Source organism: Pristiophorus japonicus, unplaced genomic scaffold, assembly GCF_044704955.1.
Source record: "Pristiophorus japonicus isolate sPriJap1 unplaced genomic scaffold, sPriJap1.hap1 HAP1_SCAFFOLD_52, whole genome shotgun sequence".
NCBI lineage: Eukaryota > Metazoa > Chordata > Chondrichthyes > Pristiophoridae > Pristiophorus > Pristiophorus japonicus.
The window spans coordinates 1,858,289-1,869,142 of NW_027254426.1; the positions used below are offsets into that span (position 1 = coordinate 1,858,289).

General features: G+C 46.1%; 1 non-coding gene across 1 annotated transcript; it reads right to left on the reverse strand.

Annotated features, from left to right (window-relative positions):
* Nucleotides 1-8,507: 8,507 nt before the first annotated feature.
* trnak-uuu (transfer RNA lysine (anticodon UUU)) lies at nucleotides 8,508-8,580 on the reverse strand. Its single transcript has one exon. It is a non-coding gene; the product is annotated as a tRNA-Lys (tRNA).
* Between the last annotated feature and the right edge of the window lie 2,274 nt (nucleotides 8,581-10,854).

Sequence of the window (10,854 nt, forward strand, 5' to 3'; positions counted from 1 at the left end):
TGAAAGGGCGGTGGAGGAAGACTCAACCTTATCTTTCAGACGGGAGTTGTATAAGTGTCTGAAGGAAAAACAATTGCAGGGCTACGGGGGAAGGGCGGGGGAGTTGGACTCTCTGAGAGTCGGCACGGGCTCGATTGGCCGAATGGCCTTCCGTGCTGTAACCATTCCATGATTCGATAAGTTAGTGGCACATTTCATAGTGTGGGTGGGAGCACAACATTGCAAAGGGACATGGATTGAGTCGGCAAAACTAGAGGCATCTGATTCAGGAGATTCGCGGGGTGTGGAAATTCAGGTGTTTATTGACTTTGAAAGGAACATTTTTGCTTTTTGCCGTTTCGGACATTGAAATATTTGTGAAAGGAATTTTTTGCAGAAAGGGATGCAGCATTTAACCTTCTGCCTTAACACTTCTTTCAGGATGTCAGCTCACATTTCGTTTCGATGTTATTCTTCCAGAATTGCTATTTTCTTTGGTGTTTCACAATAACCGGACCCTTGCTCTAAAGTCAGTCTCACTGTTTCCCCAGTCTCCTGTTGATGTGAGAAGCAATGAACATTTTGACCCAGACCCCGAAAGCACAGTGTGTAAAATGGTTTTTGGTTTCAGAGTTCACTTGCAGAGCACAGAAGAAATGATTCAATTATGGAGTTCCTTCAGTTAGCATTTCTTTAATTGTGAAAAAGAAGATTGTGGGTTAATTAATGATGATTTTCCATGAAAGCATCATAAAATTAAAAGAAATGCAATCACCCAACATGGGGCTCAAACCCAGGACCTTGTAATTAAAAGTCTCATGTTCTACCGACTGAGCATGCCGGGCTTCTGGCTAATGTTAGATTTGATCGCTCATTGCAGCCAGGCGTCTGTTGGCCACCCGCAGCCTGGATACAGTAACGTCCCAACAGCTCATTGACTGTCGGAGTGGGACTGTGCGGTGCTTCAGAAGACAGGTCGAAAAAACAAATTCACTGATTCCGTCCCATGTGCTCCTCCGATCAAGAATAGCAACACACTAAACATGCTTCAATAATGGTTACACCTGAGCTCCACAGTTGTGCAGTAGTTGGCTCGTTGGTCTAGGGGTATGATGCTCGCTTTGGGGTTGTTACTTGAAATTTGCGAGAGCTCCCGGGTTCAAATCCTGGACGAGCCCTCAATTTACCCACGAATTTTGAACTTGCATCGAATTTTTGCAAAGAAGGACTTGCATTTCGACAGCACCTTTTAGGAACTCATGACGCCCCAAAGCGCTTTACAGCCGTTGAGTTATGTTTGAAGTGTTGGAGTGTGGGGAAAGTTGTGCCCGAATCAACCCACACGAACTGCAACTCTTTGCGAAGGAGTTCGGTGCAAAGAATCAGGTATCTCAGCGAATTGGCCTTTCTATGAATGAGTTCTGCTTGTACCTGCATTCAAGCTTGAAACAGCAACTGGGCTTCATCTCACGGGAGCAGCGTGTAGCGGATAGTGAGTAGGTGACCAGGTTGATGTGCGCCCGCTTTCAATCTTTGAAATTTCACCAAACAAAGATACGATGAATCCAACTGTCCCTGTCAAGCGACAGATTGAAGGGATCGGTGCTCCAAACAGAGCTGGAACACGCGCAGTGCAGTAATATGGTCCGCAACATTAAATGTCAGAGTTATTAAACAGACAACAATAAAACATACACTTAACAACAGGACTTATACCCAAACCTTGCGAATGTTCGCCGAAGAACTCAAACACGTTAAAGTTCCCAGCTCGGTGTACAAATTGATCAAAAATTAATCGGATTCTAAACTATCTGTTCCAAATGCCACATTTTATATCTTTTCCTTACCCCTGCTACGTGACAATTTAAATTTTTAATAGTATTACCTAACACAAGTGCCCAACTTCTGATGGAAGGTCATTAACCTGAAACGTTAACTCTGTTTCTCTCTCCAAAGATGCTGCCTGACCTGCTCAGTGTTACCAGCATTTACTCTTTTTATTCTCCTAACTTATAATCAGAAAATCATTTCCCTTGTCATCTAACTACACTCCTTCCTGATATGTAGCCTTGTCCTACAAACCAGGCTCCTTTCGGATGATTCAGGCATTCATTGGAATTATAACTTCTGAACGATAACAATTATGTGAATTATGTAACTATGTAATACTTGCCAACAGAGGGCGCGACTGTTGGAGTCCTAATGGTCACCTGCCCACACGAGCAGGGCCAGTATAAAAGGTCGACTGCCATGTTGTTCAGGCACTCTGGAGCTGTAATAAAGAAGACTAAGGTCACACTAAATTTAGCTCACAGTACTCAGCCTCGGGGAGTTCTTCTCTACACAACAATTGGCGACGAGTAACAGAATACGAACCTTCAAACAACCATGGCTTCCGTTGGAATATTAGAGAGATCCGTAGAGGGTGATGATTGGGAAGCCTTCGTCGAGCAGCTCGACCAGTACTTTGTGGGCAACGAGCTGGAAGGAGACACGAACGTGGCCAAGCACAGGGTCGTTCTCCTCACCGTCTGTGGGCCTAAAATATACGGCCTCATCAAGAATCTGCTCACACCGACAAAACCAACGGAGAAGGAATATTCAGAGTTGTGCACACTCATTTGGGACTACCTCAAGCCGAAGGAGAGTATCCTCATGGCCAGATATCGTTTTGACACGCACCATCACTCCGGGGACCAGGACCTGGCGGATTATGTCACCGACCTGAGACACCTCGCGGGACCTTGCTGCGTTGGGGCAAATGCTGTGGGACTTTTACGTGCTGGGCATTTCCACGAGGTCAGCATTTGAAAGCTGGGCTGCTGAAAACCGAGATCTGAGCAGGGCCATCGCGATCGCCCAGGCATGCATGGCCACGGACGATAACACCAAACAGATATCTTCTCAACATCGAAGCTCACCGGCAAATACTGTGCATAAAATGATGTCGCTAGCAGGCCGAACTGCATATGGCAGGGTCGATACGTCTGTGGCTGCAAGACCTGTGATGACTCAGAGTGCGCCATCGTGGGTAAATGTGAATCTATTAGCACCGTGTTGGTGCTGCGGGGGTAATCCTCGGGCCCATCAATGTCGATTCAAGCACTACGTGTGCAAAGGCTGCAGAACGATGTGGTACCTCCAGTGAATGTGCAAACGTGCTGTGACATACCACGTGGCTGAGCATGATCGATCCGGCACGGATCACGCAGCACAGGCAACTCAACCCAAGGAACAGGGACTCCCAGGTGCAGGTGGGGATGTAGCATTTTATCAGGGAGGCTTTGAGGATGTGCCCGAAACGTTTCCTTTGGCAACCTGTGGCTCGCTTACCATGTCGGAGTTCTGAGTAGAGCGCTAGATTAGGGAGTCTCATGTTGGGTATGTGGACAATGTGGCCCGCCCAGCGGAACTTGTCGAGTGTTGTCAGTGCTTCAAAGCTGGTGATGTTGGCCTGAGCGAGAACACTAATGTTGGTGCGTCTGTCCTCCCAGGGGATTTGCAGGATCTTGCGTAGACAGCCCTGGTGGTATTTGTCCAGTGATTTGAGATTTCTGCTGTATATAGCCCATGTCTCGGAGCCATATCGCGGTGCAGGTATCACCACCGCGCTGTAGACCATAAGCCTGATGCCAGATTTGAGGTCCTGGTCTTCAAACACTCTCCTGCTCAGGTGATCGAAGGCTGTGCTGGCACACTGAAGGCGGTCTTGGACCTCGTCATCGATGTCTGCCACTGCTGATAGTAGGTTCCCGAGGCGTGGAAAAGGTTCCCGAGGCGTGGAAAAGGCACTGACAGCCTTCCTAAATATAGCACCCTTATTCTATTCTCTTAAAACAAGCTCCTGAATTCTCGGCTAGCTGTGTAGGTTAGAGCTGTGGTTTTATCCTCAGATAGATTCGATCACAGTGTTTCTGTAGTGTAGTCGTTATCACATTCGCCTCACACACGAAAGGTCCCCGTTCCGAAACCGGGCGGTAAGATCTTGAAAACTTGTATATGGGCCGAATACCTGACTCCTGTTCCTAACTCTTACGTTCTTCTGATCTCTTGACCTTTCACAGAAGAACAAACTCTCCTCTGAACATGCATGAGAAAGCTCCAGAAAATATTTCCCCCCGAGGTGCTTTCGCGTGGGTGGCGAACGTGTTAACCGTTACACTGCGGAAACATCTCCACTTTCAGCACCAGATTACCAAAATTAAACCCAATGAGATCGGGATAAAAGTTTCTCACATGCTCAGAGAAAAATATATGATTGATGGTCGACAGAAGAATGAACAAACTTCAGCACCAGGTCAGACGGAAATGTTAAGCGAGCAGGTGGACTGCTGAATCGCACATTTCAGGAGTTGGTGGTGACAAAACAAATGGGTTTCGCTTAATGATTAAATGGGACATGAAACCACATCTTCAGAGGAGAACAGTGACGTGAACACAACACCTTACACCGCTCGGCCACCCTGACTATTCAGTGCTGTGTGTGGCCACATGCAGGTTGATTTTGAACTATTGTGTCCTTTCACATGAAATAAATGAGGGCAGCAGGCGTATCTCTGCCTGACACCGGGGAAACAGTGAGACAGACCTTGGAGCAAGGGTTTGGTTATTTCGACACAGCAAAGGAAATATTAATTCTGGAAGGACAATATCCAAAAGAACAATGACCAGTGAGCTCACTCTGTGCTGAGTGGGAATGTGTTGGCTCACCTTAAACAACTTCTGTCCCACACTGAAAGTTCTCAATCCTTCTCCTCCGCTGACCTTTACAGAAATGTCACCAATCACCCAGCCACCGTGTTCACTTCCTCACAAAGGGGCCACAGAGTATCCTACCATCTCCCCGCAATCAGCGAACTCACCCTGTTTACAAAATTATACCTCGAACACGTGCCTGGCAAAGTGCAGGAGAAGCCAGATAGTCTGTAAGCTCGGTCTATCACAGAAAGTATTGGTATTCATGGTGATTACAGCAATTATTAATCGTCTCACAGACCTCAATTATTTTTATGCAATGAATTGATCGAGGATTGAAACCAGGTTAGCGCACTGGATCTTAACCCCTTGATCACCAGGGAACAGTTATGATACATGTCGATATATTTATATATATTTATATATGAACCTGAATGTCAATGGCTACATACCTAGACCTCGTGGTGCCCACGGTAGTGTGTCTAAGTTTGAGTGAGAGCAACGGTTCCACAGTGAAACCTGTCATGTGTCCGACATGGTTATTGCTTGAACTATTGCAAGTTGTGCACCAGAGGGCACTGCAGTGGGAGGCTTGTAGCTTACCTGTTCAAGTGTGCCTGGCCTCGTATAAAAGGCAAGCCATCAGGTGTGATGCTCACTCTGTGGTTATCAATAAAGGCCGAAGGGCACTACAGTTCAAGCACTACACATCGTCTCGTGGAGTCATTATCAGAGCATCTGAAGGTATAACAATTGGCGACGCGATTACGGACCTTCACACGAAAATGGCTAAACTTGGTACGTTGCAGCAGTTCGCCGATGGTGAATATTGGGAAGCTTTTGTGGAGTGGCTTGTCCATTTCTTCACAGCAAACTATCTGGCAGGTGACAACCCGGTCACACTGGCTGATAAGTGCAGAGCTATTCTGCCAACCATTTGTGGGCCCACCTTCTACGGCCTCGTCAGGGACTTGCTGGCACCAGCGAAGACAATGACCAAGATGTACGAGGAGCTTGTAACACTGATCCAAGAACAACTCAAGCCCAAAGAGGTCATCTTCACAGCCAGACAGCTGTTTTATACACACCGACGGCCCGAAGGCCAGGAGATATAAATATGCTGCAGACCTCAGGAGGCTGGCGGCATCGTGGGATTTTTGTGACCACCTCACCGAAGCACTGCGGGATATCTTTGTCATCGGAATCGGCCATGAGGGCCTTCTTCATAAGCTACTGTCAGCGGATACCAAAGTCACACTGCAGAAGGCCATCTCTGTGAGCCCAGCATTCATGACCTCGACCTGTGGCTCTAGGCGGATGACTCATCCTCAGGACTCAAACCCGGCAAGTACTGTGCACAGAGTGGTGCCTTTTAGAGGCTGGACTGTAGAAAGTGAACCTTCTCAGGGTAGAGAGAACAGGCCCCCGAGTCCCTTAACTCAGAATCCGTGGTCAGATCAGCCATAATCTTATTGAATGGCAGAGCAGGATCGAGAGGCCGAATGGCCGACTCCTGATCGTATTTCTTCTGTTCTTATGTTAATCATTTAAAGAGCTTAATCATTGATGAAGTTTTCTCCCCTATCTGACTTTATCCACTCTGTGTGTCGGAGACTGGTTTAAAATATTCACTGCTCATGCGACAAGGAACCTTGGGCGACTTTTGTTCAATTTATTTACAACAAAATAGCCTCCAAAATAATGTTTCCGCTTGGGCTTGAACCAGGGACTTTTCGCGTGTGAGGCGAGTGTGATAGCCGCTACACCACAGAAACGGAGTGGTTAAAGTAATCTTAGGAATATAATCAGAGCTTTAACCTACACAGCGGGCCGATACTTCAGCAGCTGGTTTTCCGAGAATAGAATGACGATGTTGGAGTGGATCTTCAGACAAAGCAAAGCATGATGGGGTAAGCCACCACGAAATGAACTTTGTACCAAGAAGCCTATCTGCTGTCCCTGATATGAACTCTGCAGCAACAAGTGACTCCTGGCCAGGTGCAGGCCACTGTAACATTGCATTGCAACAGAATAACTAACCACAAAGAAGATAAGGAGGAAGGGCCCGCAAACTCGCACCATGCTATCAGGTTTTACTAGGACTAAAAAGTTGAATGTAAATTAATTGTGTTGCCATATGGATCGATTGGTTGTTTGTCAATTAATTTAAATGATTGTATTCCGCCCCCTGTAAACTGCTTAGAACCCTGCGGCACAAGGCACTCGGGGAGATCGCTGGATCTCAACTCTTCTCCCAGAGCTCTGTTAGCTATAAAGTTGTTTATCTTACCTTACCAGAGTCTATGTGAATTTATTTTCACCAACAGCGGATGCAGAGAGGATGTTTCCACCGATGGGGGAGTCTGGAACTAGGGGCATGATCTTAGAATAAGGGGCCGCCCATTTAAAACTGAGATGAGGAGGAATTTCTTCTCTCAGAGGGCTGTAAATCTGTGGAATTCACTGTTCCAGAGAGCTGTGGAAGCTGGGAAATTGAATATATTTAGAACAGAAATAGACAGTTTCTTAAACAATAAGGGGTTAAGGGGTTATGGGCAGCGGGCCGGGAAGTGGAGCTGAGTCCATGATCGGATCAGCCATGACCTTATAAAATGGTGGAGCAGGCTCGAGGGGCCGTATGGCCGACTCTTGCTCCTATTTCTTATGTTCCTTTGACTAATACACATCAACCTCCTGGGCGTCACCATTGACAATGTAGATGTGGGCAAGTCTGGCGAGCTCAGTCGGTAGAGCATGAGATTTTTAATTTTAAGGTCATGTGTTCGAGCCCCACCTTGCGTGAATAATTTTCCTCAAACTTTTATGTTATTTCACGCGAATTAACCCACACATTCAAAAAGTAGTTAGATTTGTCCCTTATGTCTAAAAGGATCAAGGGGTATGGAGAGAAAGCAGGAAAGGGGTACTGAGGGAATGATCAGCTATGATCATAGTGAATGGTGGTGCAGGCTCGAAGGGCCGAATGGCCGACTACTGCACCTATTTTCTATGTTTCTATGTTTCCCCTTGTGGGGGAATCTAGAACTTGGGGGCACAGTTTCAAAATAAGGGGTCATAAGAACATAAGAAGTCGGAGCAGGAGTAGGCCACATGGTTCCTCGATCCTGCTCCACCATGCAATACGATCATGGCTGATCCCCATAACCCCTTATTCCCTGAAGGTTTAAGGGTCGCCCATTTAAAACGGAGATGAGGAGGAATTTCTTCTCTCAGAGGGTGGTGAATCTTTGGAGCTCTCTGCCCCAGAGAGCTGTGGAGGCTGGGTCATTGAATATATTTCAGGTGGAGATGGACAGATTTTTGGACGAGGCCATGTGGATTGAATTGGAGAACAGAAAAGGGGCAATCACACGACTGGGAATGTACGGGACACCCCCGAACATCCAGAGGGAGATATAGGGTCTGGTTATTGTGATTCAGCAAGGAAACTATCGATCCTGGAGGACAAATACTCTGTTCCAAAGGAAACGGACCCAGCCTCTCCAATTGATCAGTTAATTAATGATGTTTTCGCGTGAAAGCAAAAGAAAAGTTTAACAAAACTTATTTGCCCAACCCTGAACCCACGACCCTGAGATTAAAAGTCTCAAGCTTTACCGACTGAGCTAGCCTGGCTGGGCAAATGTCGCATACTTGACATATGTCAAATATTGTGGGTGGATTAATGATGATTGAAATCATGATTGAATATCTCACAAACTTGAATTCTGGAGTTCATTCAGTTAGCATTTCTTTAATTGTGCAAAAGAAGATTGTGGGTTAATTAATGATGTTTTTCCATGAAAGCTGCATTAAATTAAAATACATGTAATCCCCTGACGTGGGGCTCGGACCCACGACCCTGAGATTAAAAGTCTCATATTCTACCGACTGAGCTAGCCGGGCTCCCGCCCAACGCAGGTTTTTATCGCTCATTGCAGCCAGGCGCCTGTTGGCTCCGCCCCAGATGTTGAAACTTGCTGTTGAAACTTGTGTAGTGTTTATCACGTTTGCTTTACACGCAAAAGGTCCCTGGTTCAATCCCGGGCAGAAACTTTATGTTTAAACTTTCTGTGGATGAACAATCGGAGGCGAGTTTAGTCTCCCGGAAAATGCTGCCTGACCTGCTGAGATTTCCAGCATTTGCTGTTTTTATTTGCTATTTATTCTCCTGGCAAAAGGGGTCCCTTATTCATTAATTGCTCTTTATTTCACTTCAATAAATGGATAACGTTGACTGAGAGAAAACGGATCCACCGGGGACCTTTTGCGTGTGAGGCCAACGTGATATCCGCTACACTGCAGCCCATCAAAGGGCGAGAAACCACTGAATATAAAGGATGAGCTGACAAATACCAGGGCCAGTGCAGTCTGGTCAACGTCACACCCTCCTTTCTTATTCAGCAGAGGCATGAACGGGAGTCAGACGCCACAAAGTTTCATTAAAGACACAAATACAAGTAACACTTGCAAATCTTTTCAGTGTAAAATTCTTTCACTTTATTTGAAATCCTATTGCGTTGAATCTGCAAATACGCACGGTGGGATATTATCTTCACTATTGATTGTATTTTGTGTGCACGATAGGAATAACCCGTGCTGTTAAATTTCGTAATAAATTTGCCCCAGATCCCTGAAGACTTTGAACCAGAAAGCTAAAATACAGTGAGAAAAATGGGATATGGTTTTCGAGTTAAGATGCAAAGCACAGGACAAATGATTGAAGTATGGACTGTTCCTGCGTTAGCATTTGTTTGATTGTGAAACAGAAGGTGAGGGGTTAATTATTGATGGTTTCCCGTGAAAGCAAGAGAAAAGTTTAAGAAGAAATCATACGGTGCCTGTCAGCTGAGCGCTGCCTGTGATACCTGGTGGGAATGGGAGGGGATTTTAAAGCCCCTTGTATGCAGAACCTTCATATAGTAAAACATCTCCAACTCACTTTGTAGGTCTCATGGTGCAACGGTAGTGTGTCTGAATCCAGATCCGAAGGTTGTGTGTTCACATCACTTCGGGGTCACTCATCTCTTGGATATTTTTCTTCCAGAATTATTATTTCCTTGGCTGTTTGGCAATAACCAGACCCTTGCTCCAAGGTCTGTCTAACTGTTTCCCCGGTGTCAGGCAGAGATACGATTTCTGCCCTCATTTATTTCATGTGACAGGACACAAAATTTCAAAATCAACCTGCAGGTGGCCATAGGCAGCACTGAATATTCAGGATGGCCGAGCGGTGTAAGGTGCTGTGTTCAGGTCACTGTTTCCTCTGGAAATGTCGGTTTATGTCCCACTTCTGACATTTCTTATATTTTATCATTAAGCGGAATCCATTTGTTTTGTCACCACCAACTTCTTAAAAGTACGATTCAGCAGTCCACCTGCTCGCTTAACATTTCCGTCTTACCTGGTACTGAAGTTTGTTCATTCTTCTGTAGACCGGCAATTATATATTTTGCCCTGAGCATGTGAGGAACTTTTATCCCGATCTCATTGGGTTTAATTTTGTTAATCTGGTGCTGAAAGTGGAGATGTTTCTGCAGTGTAATGGTTAACAAGTTCGCCTCACAAGCGAAAGCACCTCGGGGGGAAATATTTTCTGGAGCTTTCTCATGCATGTTCAGAGGAGAGTTTGTTCTCCTGTGAAAGGTCAAGAGATCATACGAACGTAAGCGTCAGGAACAGGAGTCAGCCAATCATCTCATTTTCAAGTTTTCAAGATCTTTCCGCCCGGTTTCGGACCGGGGTCCTTTCGTGTGTGAGGCGAATGCGATATCTACTTCACTACGGAAACACTGTGATAGAATCTATCTGAGGATAAAACCACAGCTCTAACCTACACAGCTAGCCGAGAATTCAGGAACTTGTTTTAAGAGAATAGAATGAGGGTGCTATATTTAGGAAGGCTGTAAGTGTGGCCTTCGACAGCGCGGACCATATTCCACGCCGCGGGAACCTACTATCAGCAAGGGCAGACACCGATGACGGGGTCCAATACCGCCTCCAGTGTGACAGCACAGCCGTCGATCACCTGAGGAGGAGAGTGTTTGAAGACCAGGTCCTCAAATCTGGCACCAGGCTTATGGTGTGCAGGACGGTGGTGATACCTGCCCCGCAGTATGGCTCCGACACATGGACTATATACAGCAAACATCTCAAATCACTGGAGAAATAACACCAGGG